Here is a 10947-nt window from a genome sequence, read left to right as displayed (position 1 = left end):
TCAGGCCAGCAGGGGAGGGCAGTAGGGGGCGAGGTCAGGCCAGTAGGGGAGGGCAGTAGGGGGCGAGATCAGGCCAGCAGGGAAGGGCAGTTGGGGGTGAACAGGCCTGCAGGGGAGTGGTTAGGGGCAAGCAGGCAGGCAGGCAGGCGAGTGGTGGGATCGGGCCTAAATGGGCAGCTGGACATCCCTCAAGGGGTGGCAGGCAGGCGAGTGGTGGGATCGGGCCTAAATGGGCAGCTGGACATCCCTCAAGGGGTCCCAGATTGGACAGGGTGCAGGCTAGGCTGAGGGACACACAGCCCACCCCTCGTGCACAAATTTTGTGCACCGGGCCTTTAGTAAGGATATAAAATATATTCTTGCTTTTACATAAAAATCAAAGCACAACTAAACTAATCTATGCTAGTCCGGCCAGCATGGCTCAGTGATTGAGCATCGACCTATGAACCAGGAGGTCATGGTTCAATTCTCCATCGGAGTGCATGCCTGAGTTGCAGGCTTGATCCCTGGTGTGGGGTGTGCAGGAGGCAGCCAATCAATGAATCTCTCTTATCATTGATATTTGTATCTCTCACTCCCTCTCCCTTTCTCTCTAAAATCAATAAAAAAAACATTAAAAAAACTAATCTATGCTATTAGATGGCAATATAGGAGGAACCCTTGGAGAAAAGGAATTTGTTTGTGAATGGAAGGAGTCACAAACAAGTTTCTGAAGTGTTGGTATTATTTCATTCATTTGTTACTGGTGTTTTTCACTTTTTAATTTCTTGAGGAGTATATTTATAACTAAACTTTTTATTGAAGTATAAAAAACATACCCTGCCCCTGAAGAATCTATCTATATAAAGAAGTAATATGCAAATGAGGTTGGGACTCTGTAATGGTCACGACCAGGGCACCGAGCCTGAGAGAACAACACGCAGGCACAACCCAGAGCCTGAGAGATCAACACAGAGGGGTGCCTGCTCCGAGCCTCCATGGCCCAGCTCGGGGCAGGCCCCCAGAAGACACACACACACACACACAAACACACATGGGGCACCTGCTCTGAGCCTCCACAGCGTGGCTGGGGGCAGGCCCCCAGCAGAGACACAGAAACACACACACAGTGCCTGCTCCAAGCCTCCAAGCCTCCAAGCCTCCGCAGCACAGCTGGGGGCAGGCCCACAGTGGACACACACACACACACACACACACGCACACACACACGCACACACACAGGGCGCCTGCTCTGAGCCTCCCCAGTGCGGCTTGGGGCAGGCCCCAGTGGACACACAACACACACACACACACACACACACACACACACCCGGGGTGCCTCCTCTAAGCCTCTGTGGTCAGTAGGACATCCCCTGAGGGCTCCCGGACTGTGAGAGGGGGGCAGGCTGGGCTGAGGGACCCCCACCCCCCAGTGCACGAATTTTGTGCACTGGGCCTCTAGTATATATATAAAAGCCTAAGCGACTGAATGACCGAAGGACCAGTCGACCGGTCACTATGATGCACACTGACCACCAGGGGGCAGACGCTCAACACAGGAGCTACACCCTGGTGTTCCATGCGCTCCGACAGTGGGAGCTTCACTCAGCTGACTGACGGGAGCCAGATACAGGGGTCATGGCTGGCTTCTGAAGCCCGGAGACCGCAGCTGAGCGGCAGTGGTGGCAGGCGCAGCAGGGCTGGGAAGAGCAGGAGTGGCAGACAGGAGCAGCAGGTGGCATTGGACTGCCGGTTTCAGCCCAATCCCCACAAGCTATGCTGAGGGACCCCACTGGTGCAGAGATGCACCGGGCCTCTAGTGTTTGATAACATAGAATCAACTATAGAGGAAATCAGGCTTAAACAGGCAGATCAATTGAGAGATAGTTGTAGTTATACAGGTAAGAGATAGTGTTACATGGATAAGAGTGACAAAAGGTAGGCATGGATAAATAGATGATAGATTATATAGATATAGATAGATACTTTTAAAAGTATAGGATTACCCACTTTTAAAGGGGGAGTTCATAGGTTTTCATTCAGATATGGAGAATATACAGTTCTTGTAAAAAGTCAATATCACTATTTAAAGATAGTGTTTCCTATTAATTTTTAGTATATTACTTTACATAGATGTTGGAAATTGTTTTAATATATGAAATATCTTTATCACTTTTTCTTGATTTTTAAAGATTACTTTTGAATGAGATATTTAGAACATATATGTTAGTAATTAATAAAATATTTTTCAGGGACCAAGTCAAAATATTTTTCAAAATGTATGTCATATTCTTTCCTTCTTGCTCCTTGTTTAGGCCTTTCTACTCTTCAATTCTCCTACCCTCACATTGTTCTAACCATCAGTAATGTAATTAATGTTGTAGCAATAGGTGGCAGAACTGGTAAAATCAGCATACAGTGATGTTACCTAATGTAGCAGACCTGTAAAAGAGAAAATGCTTGGTACTTATGAAAAAGGCTTACTTCTCCACCCTCCCTCCTATAAATGAAAAGGAAATTTACAGTCTTATAGAATCTGCCCAGTTTATGTTACCTTTCCAGTTTTGTCACCCTTTGCATCTTCTTTCACCCCCATGCACCCACAGATGGAAGCAGAAAACATGAAAAAGTTCGATGGGTAACTCAAAGTGGAGAGTGGAGAATTAAGTCTGGCTAATACTGCAACATGAAAAGCAATAAGTTTATTAAATAAAAAATCCCCAAATGATAAAAAATGCATATACTTGCTACTCAGAATTTTGAGAACATCAGTTATCTTAAAAGTGCCTTGAGACTGCTAAAAGAAATGTGAGAAAACAATTGCAGTTAATGAAAAAATGTTTATACTTATTATTTAACTTCTTCCTAGAAAGCCTATCTGTTTTGACCTCAGACATTGTGTGTTATTTTTGGTGTTGGAAAATGGTGCTGATAACTTAGTGATGACCTCATAAGCTGTATATTGAGAACAGTGTTTCTAAGAGTGCTTAAAAGGTTGAGCTTGTATTTTTCTTTCTCGCTCTGATTCTGACCAGAAACTGTAATATCTACAAAGAGGAATGACTTCCATTTGAGTGTTACCTGAAGCAGCTATAAACTCCAACTCTACTTGTTCTCTTTGAGAAAAAATTCATATAACATACCCACAAAAGTCACATGCTTATGAGTAAAACAAAGCAGAAGACTGAGAAAATTTGAGGATTATTTCAAACTTTAGCATGATTATACCATGAATAATTGCAGTATTTATCTTCCTTTGTGTTCCACTTTGGTCTTACTTTACTTTAATAATTAGGTTAATCTTGAAAATGGCGGAGGCTTAGACGGACGTGTTGGTGCTTTATCCCGGAGCAGATAGGAGCGAGCAGCTGAAACGGGTAACAATCAGCCCAATCAAGACAGCATCTGATTCACATACCCATATCAGCATATACTTATTTAGCTGTACTTAAAAAATATTTCAAATTCAACTTTTTCCACTTTCCACTACTCATCTCTAGTCCAGTTTTACATATGACCTACTATAATACCCTATTCTTCAGCCCAAACCATTGTATATTCAGCAGCCAGAGTGATTTTCTCATAATAATAATTAAACAATGAACTCCCTCATTTAAACCTCTATGCTGGTTCCCATTTGAAGATCTAATCTTTATAGCTTTATCTTTATTCCTTCTATTCTCATTTACTATGCCTGCCATGCTGGCCTTTAAAATTTGTGAACTAGCCAAGATCTTTTCTAATTCAGCATGTGTGCAAATCTTTCTGTGAACATGGGTAATTCATTGCCCTGCCTTCTCAGCCTCTTGCCATGGTCCACAGCACTCATACCACAAACTGTTCCAGCAAGAGTTTGAAATCTGACAACAAAACCAATTCACTCACAGTATTCTTTCAGCTCTGACATTCTAGAGAGATCCCTTTTCTTTGAGATCTGCATGGTTAATTTAACTTTGCAATTTTATTTTTTGTTTATTTTTTTTAAAAAATTGAAATGTAGCACAGATATATTTTAGCACTGAATAGAACACTTTAAAAAATAAAATATTTGAAATATGTAAAAAATTGACTAGCTCTATCTCATGATTCAGACCTCAACTATATAATCTCCTCAGACCATTCAACATAAACTGTTCCTTAGTATTATTTCCCATTTGTCATATTCTTTTTTTTTCATTATTCAACATACCATAATCTGTATTTATGGTATATTTATTGATTTTTATTGTTTTACTTTGTTTTTCTTCAGCCCTACATATTAAGCTCGATTAGACAGGGATCTATAACCCTGGGTCACTGTTGTATATGACATAGTTTCTGGCACATGGTAATTAATATTTGTTTTATGAAATAAGTTTTATTTCAACCTACAGTTATCATTTCAACTGCAATAAATGAATTGCCACATTAATACAAACTATTTATTCATTCTACTAAAAACTTGATTTATTTTGACTTGTTACTTTTTTCTTTTCAACTTTTATTATGAAAACTTTTAAACATACAGAAAGGTTGAAAATAATACAATAAGGATATGAATATCAGTAATCGAGGTTAAGCAATTGGTAACGTTTGTAACATAGGTGAGCAAGATTAATTATTAAAGTGAGGCCAAAGTGAAGCACAAAGGAAGATAAGTACTACAATTATTCATGGTATTTATTTATGGTCCTGTTTGTTTTTAATATTTTAGGCATAGTGAGCTGTACCTTTATTATTGAAAGTCAATCCATAACAACATGGCAACATCAGAAATAATTACAATTTATTCTTCTCCAAATATTCTAAAATACTGCATTATTTTACCTCCCAACTATTTACTTTAAACATTTCTCCAGTCACCCAGAAACTATCTTCCCTGTTATTTATTTATTTATTTATTTATTTATTTATTTATTTATTACTTTATTGTCAAACTATGAACCAGGAGGTTACTCCCAGTCAGGGAAAATGCCTGGGTTGTGGGCTAGATCCCCAGTGCGGGGCGTGCAGGAGGCAGAAAACCAATGACTCTCATCATTGATGTTTCTATCTCTCCCTCTCTCTCTTCCTTCCTTTATGAAATCAATAAAAATATATTTAAAAATCACAACATAATTGTACCAAAATATAAATAATTCCTTATACTATCAAATATCCTATTAATATTTAATACTCCCTAATTGTTCTCTAAACATCTTTTATAGTTGATTTTAAATCCAGAATTTAATATTTCTTTGATTGCCATGGCTCTTTAGAATAGTATAAGTGTCTTCACTTTTTCTTCCATGACAACTTTTTGAAGAGATTATGTCTCCATAATTATAAAGGCTGCCCAGTTTACCTAGAAATCCAGAAGGAGCCATATCCTTCTGTGCTCCCAGTTAAAGGTCTGATGATCATAGACCCACAGGGAATCCTGAAAGTAGCTACATGACTTGGCTGGACCCTGACGGCGATCACATAGGCATTTCCATCAGTATGGGAACATGGGAGAAAGAGGTCTTTACCAGCCTAAACCAGTCTTTTCTTTAATCTAAATTCTTCACTCAGCATAATGATCTCCAGTTCCATCTATGCTGTTGCAAATGGAAAGAGTTTCTTATTTTTTACCGCAGCGTAGTATTCCATTGTGTAGATGTACCACAGTTTCTTAATCCACTCATATGCTGATGGGCACCTAGGCTGTTTCCAAATCTTAGCTATGGTGAATTGAGCTGCTATGAACATAGGGGTGCATATATACTTTCTGATTGGTGTTTCTGGCTTCTTGGGATATATTCCTAGAAGTGGGATCACTGGATCGAATGGGAGTTACATTTTTAGTTTTTTGAGGAAACTCCATACTGTTCTCCACAGTGGCTGCACCAGTCTGCATTCCCACCAGCAGTGCAGAAGGGTTCCTTTTTCTCCACATCCTCTCCAACACTTGTTGTTTGTTGATTTGTTGATGATAGCCATTCTGGCAGGTGTGAGATGATACCGCATTGTCGTTTTGATTTGCATCTCTCGTATAATTAGTCACTTTGAGCATGTTTTCATATGTCTTTTGGCCTTCTGTATGTCCTCTTTTGAAAAGTGTCTATCTAGGTCCATTGCCCATTTTTTTTATTGGATTGTTTATCTTCCTATTGTTAAGTTGCATGAGTTCCCTGTAAATGTTGGAGATTAAACCCTTATCGGTGATATCATTGGCAAATATGTTCTCCCATGCAGTGGGCCTTCTTGTTGTTTTGTTGATAGTTTCCTTTGCTGTGCAAAAGCTTTTTATTTTGATGTAGTCCCGTTTGTTTATTTTCTCTTTAGTTTCCATTGCCCTAGGAGCAGTATCAGAGAAGAAATTCCTTCGGCATATGTTTGCGATTTCGCTGCCTCTGGATTCCTCTAGAATTTTTATGGTTTTCCATCTTATGTTTAAGTTTTTTATCCATTTTGAGTTTATTTTTGTGTATGGTGTGAGTTGGTGGTCTAGTTTCATCTTTTTGCATATATCTGTCCAATTTTCCCAACACCATTTATTGAAGAGACTGTCTTGACTCCATTGTATGCTCTTGTCTCCTTTGTCGAATATTAATTGGCCATAGTGGTTTGGGTCGATTCCTGGGTTCTCTATTCTATTCCATTGGTCTATATGTCTGTTCTTGTGCCAGTACCAAGCTGTTTTAAGAACAGTGGCTTTGTAATACAGCTTGATATCTGGTATTGAGATCCCACCTACTTTGTTCTTCTTTCTCAGTATTGCTGCAGCTATTCGAGGTCTTTTTTTATTCCAGATGAATTTTTGGAACATTCGTTCTAGATCTGTGAAATATGCCATTGGTAATTTAATGGGGATTGCGTTGAATCTATAGATTGCTTTGGGTAGTATGGACATTTTGATGATGTTGATTCTACCAATCCATGAACACGGTATGTTCTTCCATCTATTTATGTCTTCCCCTTTCTCTTTTTTCAGTGTCCTGTAGTTTTTCGCATATAAGTCTTTTACCTCCTTAGTTAAGTTTATTCCTAGGTATCTTAATTTTTTTGGTGCGATGGTAAATGGGATTGCTTTTTTAGTCTCCCTTTCTGTAAGTTCACTATTAGTGTAAAGAAATGCTATAGATTTCTTGGCATTAATTTTGTATCCTGCTACATTGCTGAATTCATTTATTAAGTCTAATCATTTTTTTGATGGAGTCTTTAGGGTTCTCTATGTACAGTATCATGTCATCTGCAAATAAGGACAGTTTTACTTCTTCTTTTTCAATTTTGATGCCTTTTATTTCTTCTTCTTGTCTGATCGCAATGGCTAGTACTTCCAGTACTATGTTGAACAGGAGTGGTGAGAGGGGCATCCTTGTCTTGTTCCTGTTCTTAGGGGAAATGGTGTTAGTTTTTGTCCATTGATTATGATGTTGGCTGATGGTTTGTCATATATGGCTTTTATTATGTTGAGGTATGATCCTTCTATTCCTACCTTGCTGAGAGTTTTTATCAAGAAAGGGTGTTGGATTTTGTCAAATGCTTTTTCTGCATCAATTGATGTGACTATGTGTTTTTTCTCTCAATTTTTTTATGTGATGTATTACATTTATTGATTTGTGGATATTGTACCATCCTTGCATCCCTGGAATAAATCCTACTTGGTCATGGTGTATGATCCTTCTGATGTACTGCTGGATCCGATTTGCTAGGATTTTGTTGAGGATTTTGCCATCTCTGTTAATGAGGGATATTGGCCTGTAATTCTCTTTCATTGTCTTGTCTTTATCTTGTTTTGGTATTAGGGTGATGCTGGCTTCATAGAATGAGCTTGGATGTGTTCCGTCCTCTTGAATTTTTTGGAATAGTCTGAGGAGGATAGGTTTTAGTTCTTCCTTGAATGTTTGGTAAAACTCCCCTGTGAAGCCGTCTGGCCCCGGGCTTTTGTTTGCTGGAAGACTTTTGATTACTGCTTCAACGTTTTCCATAGTTATTGGCCTATTGAGATTTTTAGATTCTTCCTGATTAAGTTTTGGAAGGTTGTATTTTTCTAGGAATATGTCCATTTCCTCCACTTTGTCTAGTTGGTTGGAGTAGAGTTGTTCATAGTATTTTTTAACAATCCTTTGTATTTCTGTGGGGTCTGTTGTTATTTCTCCTCTTTCATTTCTGATTTTGTTTATTTGGGTCCTTTCTCTTTGTTTCTTAGTGAGCCTGGCTAGAGGTTCATCAATCTTGTTTATCCTTTCAAAGAACCAGCTCTTGGTTTTGTTGATCTTTTGTATTGAATTTTGGTCTCTATGTCATTTATCTCCTCTCTGATCTTTATTATTTCCTTCCTTCTGCTTACACTGGGCTTTTCTGGTTGTTCTCTTTCTAACTCTTTGAGTTGTAGTGTTAGGTAATTTATTCTCATTGTTTCTTGTTTATTTGCAGTAGGCTTGTAGAGCTATGAACTTCCCTCTCAAGACTGCTTTCGCTGTGTCCCTTAGGTTTTGGATTGTTGTGTTTTCATTGTCGTTTGTTGCCATGATGTTTTTTATTTCTTGTTTGATCTCTCTGGTAACCCAGTCATTGTTTAATAGCATGCTATTTAGTCTCCATGTGTTTGATTTTTTGGATTATTTTTATTATAGTTGATTTCCAGTTTTATGCCATTGTGATCTGAGAAGATGCTTGATATGATTTCAATCTTCTTGAATTTGAAGAGACTTTGTCTGTGACCCAATATATGGTCTATCTTTGAAAATGACCCATGTGCACTTGAGAAGAATGTATATTCTGTGGCTTTGGGGTGAAATGTTCTGAAGATGTCAATTAATTCCATCTGATCTAGTGAGTCATTTAGGATTGATGTTTTTTTGCTGATTTTTTGTTTAGAGGATTTGTCCAATGGTGATAGTGGGGTGTTAAAGTCCCCTACTATGATTGTATTGCTGTCAATCTCTCCCTTGATCTCCTCCAGAAGTTTTCTTATGTATTTGGGTGCTCCTATATTGGGTGCGTATATGTTTACCAGAGTTATTTCTTCTTGTTGGTTTGCTCCCTTTCGTATTATGAAGTGGCGTTCCTTATCTCTTTTTATGTCTTTCACTTTGAGATCTAATTTGTCAGATATAAGTATTGCTACCCCAGCTTTTTTTCATTTCCATTCGCCTGAAAAACCTTTTCACATCCCTTCACCATCAGTCTGTGTGCGTCTTTTTTTCTGAGGTAGGTTTCCAGTATACAGCAGATATATGGGTCATGTTTTCTTATCCACTCAGTTACCCTATGTCTTTTGATTGGGGAATTTAATCCAGTTACATTTAAAGTTATTATTGATAGATACTTGTTTGTCCCCATTTTTATTCTTTACCCTTGTGTCCCTTCTTTGTTTCTTATTTATTTTTTCTTTTTACAGCAGACCCTTTAGCATTTCTTGCATTGTTGTTTTGGTGGTAATAAACTCCCGTAGTCCTTTTTTGTCTGTGAAGCTCTTGATTTCACCCTCAATTTTGATTGATAGCCTTGCTGTGTACAGTATTCTTGGATTCAGACCCTTCCTTTGCATGACTTTGTATATTTCATTCCATTCCCTCCTTGACTGATGTGTTTCTGTTCAGAAATCCATCGCTAGTCTGATGGGGGATCCTTTGTAATTAACTTTCTGTCTCTCTCTGGCCGCTTTTAAGATTCTTGCTTTGTTGTTGGTGTTTGCCAATTTAATTATAATGTGCCTTGGCGTCGGTCTTTTGGGGTTCATTTTGTTTGGGACTCTGTGAGCTTCTTGGATTTGTATGAGTTTTTTCTTCTCTATATCAGGGAAGTTTTCTGTCATTATTTTTTCAAACAGGTTTTCTAGTCCTTGCTCAGTTTCCTCTCCTTCTAAAAGCTGCTCTGCTTGGGTATTTTTTTCTACCTTGTCTTCTAGCTCACTGATGCGGTCCTCTGCTTCTTCTAGTCTACTGTTGATGCTTTCTATTGAGTTCTTTATAGCAGTGATGTCATTTTTCATTTCTTCTTGGTTCTTCTTCATTTCTTCTTGGTTCTTACACATATTGTTGAATTTGTCTTCCATTCTTTTCATCCACCTTATGACCATTTCTCTAAATTCTTTCTCTGACAGGTTGCTTGCCTCCATTGCCTCCATTTCATTTACTTCCTTTTCTGGTGATGGCTGCTTTTCTTTCATATGCCGGCTGTTTCTTTGTCTCCCCATGATCTCTCTTTTCCAGGTGTTTGGTTATGTAGTTCTCTCTCTGCTGTGTTGATTTAAAGGCACAAAATACAACACAACAAGGCACAACTCACAAGGCACTGAACACAAATGTATTCATGATACTAATAACCCCCCAAAAACATGACCACCAGATCAAAGAGAATTATGGGATAAAGAAGAAAGAAGAGAAAAATAAAAAAGAGAAAAAGAAAAAGAGTGCAAAAAATGAAATTGGGAAAGGAAAAAAAAAAGTAAGAGAGGAAAGAGGAACTGTTGTCCCAGAAAGGAGCTTACCACAGACTGGTTCATTTGATGCCTGGCAACAACTTAAAGGGACATAATAGAACTCTGTCCTTTCCATTGAATTTAAAAATCTTAAAAGGACCTGAACTCTGCAAATAACATACATTCTTGTTAAATTATTAAAACAAAGAAGGGGGATATGCTGGGGGATAATTCCAGCAGTCATAAATGCAAGAAGTTCATCAAAGGGCTGGTGAACCTTGAGGCTTCAGCAGGGCTGAAGATACATATTGTTGCCTGCTGGCCAAACAGCTGAACCGCCGAAGGAGTTCTCCCAACCTGTTACTTTACTGTTTAGCAAACTTCACCTTTGATATGTGTGTTTGCTTTGCTTTAGGGCAAAAATATGTGAGGGAGAACTTAGTTACTAAAGCTAAGCTCCATATGGCTCCCCCATGTATTCCAAATTTATATTTCATGTCTAGTCTCTTTATTAATTTACTCACAGCCCTTCTCCAGATTCCTGAACCCTTCTAGATGCTGAGAAACACCCCGGCAAGTAGGTAATACTTCCAAGCTCT

This window comes from Myotis lucifugus, unplaced genomic scaffold (genome assembly GCF_000147115.1).
Source record: "Myotis lucifugus unplaced genomic scaffold, Myoluc2.0 scaffold_4, whole genome shotgun sequence".
NCBI classification, from domain to species: Eukaryota; Metazoa; Chordata; class Mammalia; order Chiroptera; family Vespertilionidae; genus Myotis; species Myotis lucifugus.
The sequence above is the reverse complement of the archived record's forward strand: the minus strand, read 5'-3'. Positions refer to the sequence as shown.